Source organism: Penaeus vannamei, chromosome 9, assembly GCF_042767895.1.
Source record: "Penaeus vannamei isolate JL-2024 chromosome 9, ASM4276789v1, whole genome shotgun sequence".
Classification (NCBI taxonomy): Eukaryota; Metazoa; Arthropoda; class Malacostraca; order Decapoda; family Penaeidae; genus Penaeus; species Penaeus vannamei.
The window spans coordinates 23903118-23908117 of NC_091557.1; the positions used below are offsets into that span (position 1 = coordinate 23903118).

A 5000-nucleotide genomic window follows, 5' to 3' on the forward strand; every position below is an offset into this window, starting at 1 on the left:
AGGATTTTGCTTTGGGTAAATATTGCTGAGTCACTACAACGCCCTCTGCCCACAATAGACTGCCTGGTATGGATCGGCGATGTAACAAAAGTTGAAGCAAATAAACATGAAGCGAGAAGAATGATGATGAAGCTAGGAAATGGAGATGGTGATGGTGAGGGTGAGGGTGGTGATGATAATGTTGATGATGATGTTGATGTTGATGTTGATGTTGATGTTGATGTTGATGTTGATGTTGATGATGATGATGATGATGATGATGATGATGATGTTGATGTTGATGTTGATGTTGATGTTGGTATTGATATTGATACTGATGGTGATGTTAATGTTGATGATGATAATGATAATATTGTTGATGTTGATATTAATATTGATGATGGTGATGACGATGATGAGGGGGAGGAGAAGGAAGTTAATGATGTTGATACTGATATTGATGATGATGATGGTAGTGGTAATGATGTCAATAATAAAAGCAGCAACAATGATTATAACAATAGATAATGATGATAATAATGAGGCAATAATGAAATGACAATATGCCAAGTTTGAAACACACATACACACACATAAATACATACATACAAACATACATACATACATACATATATATATATATATATATATATATATATATATATATATATATATATATATGTGTGTGTGTTTGTGTGTGTGTTTGAACACACACAGAGACCCTCTTGATGGTGCGCGCGCGCGCGTGTGTGTGAGTGTGTGTGTGTGTGTGTGTGTGTGTGTGTGTGTGTGTGTGTGTGTGTGTGTGTGTGTGCGCGCGCATAGTTTTCTGGAGCCTCAGACCTATTCGAGAACGCGGCGGCACCTGACTGAAAGCGACATGCCCGAATAACATCGCTGCATTTCAGTTAACAGTCATCGCTAAACAATCAGTCACCAAATTATTATCAACACCAACCTGTCATCACCAACCAACCCGTCAAGTGTTCCCTGACAGTATCGAAAATAAGAGAAAAAAAAAACGAGTATGTTATTCATGTCCCAAAATTATAGCATGTTTTGCATGTTTTCATAAAAAAATCTTTCTTTTACCACAAACTCTTTCAGTTCACAGACTCGCTCGTTCGCTATCTCTCAACTCCAGCATATGTATATACCGGTGAGCCAGTTTACAGTCCCGTTTAGATTTACTCCCTCAACAGCAGACCATAAGTCGATGAAATACTAAGATAAACGGTGATTGGTTGAGTCGGAGAAATGACGTCACAGCTCAGCGAACGAACAATAATTCCCAACCTTCGCTTAAAAAAAAAATTCTCACAGCAGACTGCACCTCCGCGCAAGAGCATTACTTTCCCGCGCGTAAATCTGGAGCGGATGCGCCACCTTCCGCGTTCCGAGCGACGCAGCTGAAAGGATCGCGTCGCCCGCGGTTGTTTGCGGCCGACTTTGGCGCCAACCCATTTCCCGCTCTTTCATATTCGGGCCTTTTAAAAGTCGCTGTGTGTTTACGTGTTGTGCGTCGTTTTCCTTTTTTAAATGAGGGCGACTGAGCGTAATTTGTTTCGCCGTATTTGGCATCGGGTTCAGTACATCGCATTAACGAAAGGGGCGGTTAGAACCGTCACATTCAAACATTTTTACGCTTTCTTTGCCAAACCTCCCTTACATATAAGAATATTAAAAGCGTCCATAGATCATTAAATCCCCTCGACCACAAACGTAAGTACTACACGCTTCTGAAATAATCATGGATATACCCTTAGCCTCATTGAAAAATACTCACCTCTAATTGACAATATCTTCATCTCTCGCGTATTCGTCACGTCTTCTTCCTATTGCGTAATTGTAGCGAGAAGTGACTCCGAAAGAAGTTGGCCAGATGACGTAAGTTAGAAAACTCACTAATTTCTCTTTATGAGGACAATAGCTGCTGCCCCGACGGGAGGGCTGGCGCGAACGAAAGATTCTGGCGTTCGGAATGTATTGTGGAAGAGGAATTATTCATTAAAAAGAGATGTGTGGTAACCTTTTCTTGGAGTAGCTGTATATCATTAGAATGTCATTAATCGGATTAGAGAAGCATTCGAATCATTTTGAAATTTTATTAATGGGCTTATTTTGGATTCTCGATTTTACTGATGTGAAATTGTTGACTCCCATTTGCATTTTAGTATAAAGGATTTGGATGTAAAATTATCTGAAATTAAACGATCGTATAAAAGATAAAATTCGTTTTATATTTGGAAATGAGTGTGAGACAGAGATTAGCTCTGCGTTCTGATATTGAGATATGGACCACAAAAGAAGAAATGAATGTAAGATGTAACAGAATAAGAGAAAAAAAGAGAAAAGACTAACCACAATAATAACAAAATGACGTAACAAGTGTAGAAACGTGAAAAAACACTACGACATTGTAATAATATTAACGCATAAGTTACATAACGTTCACACACACACACACACACACACACACACACACACACACACACACACACACACACTTACACATACACACGTCTAGAGTGTGCTTGTGTGTAAGCACGTGTAAACCAACCCAAGACCCAAGTCCGCATAAAGGGCTACAGTTTATCCCGCTCATCCCAGCCACAACAATCCCTGCTGAACCAAACCTTCCTTCGCCCGCTCTCCCTCCCTCGCCCTCCCCCCCCCCCTCCCCCGCCCTCCCTCGACCTGTTGCTTCGCTCACCCTCGGCGCTGCACCTGGACTCAGGTCTTTGCTTCGTTTGTGTCCTTTGATTGCGCTGCTCTCTCCGTCTCTGTCTCTCGTCTTTTATCTGTTTCTGTTGCTGCCATTGCCTCTGCCTCTGTCTCTGTTCCTAGCCCTTCCTCTGTTTCTGTCTCATTATTTCAATTCCCCAATCTCTCTCTCTCTCTCTCTCTCTCTCTCTCTCTCTCTCTCTCTATCTATCTATCTATCTATCTATCTATCTATCTATCTATCTATCTATCTATCTATCTATCTATCTATCTATATATATACCTATCTATATACCTATCTATCTACCTACCTGCCTATCTATCTATCTATCTATCTATCTATCTATCTATCTATCTGTCTGTCTATCTATCTATCTATCTATCTATCTATCTATCTATCTATCTATCTATCTATCTTTCTTTCTGTCTGCCTGTCTGTCTATCTATCTATCTATCTGTCTATCTATCTATCTATCTATCTATCTATCTATCTATCTATCTATCTATCTATATATATATATATATATATATATATATATATATATATATATATATATATATATATATATATATATATCCTCTCTCTCCTTTCTCTCTCTCTCCATCTTACTGTCCCTCTACCTCTCTTCTTTTTCTCTCGCTTCCTATCCCTCTGCCCCTTCCTCTTCCTCACACTATATTCTACCTTTTTCCTTCCCCCTTTGTTTGTGTTCGTGCATATGTGTCCGTGTTACGAAATGAACGTTTCTTGTGTATCGAATTACCTCGTAACGTTCCGACCCGTGCGCCCGGGTGAGGCGAGCGCGTCCACCCACCGGAACGCTACGGCGGAAACTTTTTCTCGTCTGACTCCAGAGGAAGCCGCAACCTCGCCACCTGCCACGAGGCGCGTGCTTCGCCTGGGCAGAAGAAGGGAGAAGGAGGGAGAAAGGGCCACAGGATCAACCACTTTGTGCCAACCAAACGACCTCGCATCCTTATCCTCGCGTTCCCACCTTGGCCTCGAGGGCGCCGTTGTGGCATTAGTTCTCGCAAACCGCGGTCGGCGCCCGAGGACTCGTCCCGCTCCTCTGACCCCCCGTCGAGGAGCATCCCGTGGGATCTAAGGAGGAAACGCAGGGGCGGGTCTGCCGCAGGACTCTGACGGGGACAAAGGCACTTGCCAGCACACGTAGCACTCGGTTTCGCTTTTTTTCTTATACTTTGTCTTTTGAATGAGTTTTTGTTGGTGTTGGAAGGTCTTCAACCATTTTTAATGTAAAACCGCGGTCACAACCACGTCCAGGTATCATTTTCCGCCTGCCTGCTAGGAGGGCAGCACATATACTTATCAAGCCCTTATCACAGTCTTCGCCAGGGACTTGCGACGCCCACAAGTGGCAATGCTTCAGCACCTTCTTTGCTTGGCAACACGCGAAGAGAGACCACACGTGCGTTCGACGCTCCCGCGGCCGGACCTGTGGAAGAGCTCCAAGTGACTCCCGCCTTCTGTGCACGCCGTGTCGACACTGGCGAGGGCGCGCGGGGGCGGGACCGGAGGACGACCATATCCACCCCCTCTCCACGGCCGACCTTACCCCCGCCCGTCCCCCGGTACACCCCTAACCTCTGCTGCCCGCGTTCGTGTGGCGACGACGGGGAAAGGGTAATGTTTTGCGCCCTGGGGGACCATGGGCGCAAGGGGAGGGACACGGGGGGTTAATGCCGACTTCCTGAAGCGGGTCAGCGATTGTCACGTAGATTGGCCCGAGGGGAGCGAGGGAGAAGGGGGATGAAAAGCACGGGTGAGGATAATAACAGCTTGTGAGGGTTAAGAGAAAAGAGTGCGGAAGTGGGGAGTGCGGTCCAGGGGGATGCTGGCGATCGCCATGCAGGACTATTGTTGTTCCATGAAAGGAAAATAACGAGGCAGAGGATTACAAGATAACACACGGACGCGAAATAAGCGTTGGTAATTATGATGGTATTGCAAGGTACTGAAGATGGAATAATCAAACAAAAATAATAAGAAAAATAGCAATGGATCGTCAACATTAGATGGAAGGGAGGTATGTAAGACTGATTGATGTAAAATGAAGCGTAATAAGAAACAGAACTACAGTGATAATACGATATCATAGTCTACTGAAGTTTACAGAATTGTGCTGGTAAAATTAAGAACTCTGAGAAGGATAAAAGCCACTTGAATATAACAAACGATATTACACTGTAAATTAATGTTGTCCAATAGCAGGAAAGATACAGTAAACTGTTACATTATGAGTACACGGTTGCGGAGTTAAGTGGCAGAATCTGGG

General features: G+C 43.8%; 1 protein-coding gene across 2 annotated transcripts in view; it reads right to left on the reverse strand.

The window, feature by feature from the left end:
* The window catches only part of Balat (Beta-alanine transporter), a 69341-nt gene extending 65128 nt beyond the window's left edge, over positions 1-4213 (reverse strand). The window contains exon 1 of one of the 2 annotated variants that reach the window (XM_070125448.1): positions 4161-4213. The gene's annotated coding sequence lies outside the window, so the exon portion shown is untranslated. Of the gene's footprint in view, positions 1-4097 lie in introns of both variants that reach the window. The other variant, XM_070125447.1, reaches the window with a different exon arrangement.
* Positions 4214-5000: the final 787 nt, after the last annotated feature.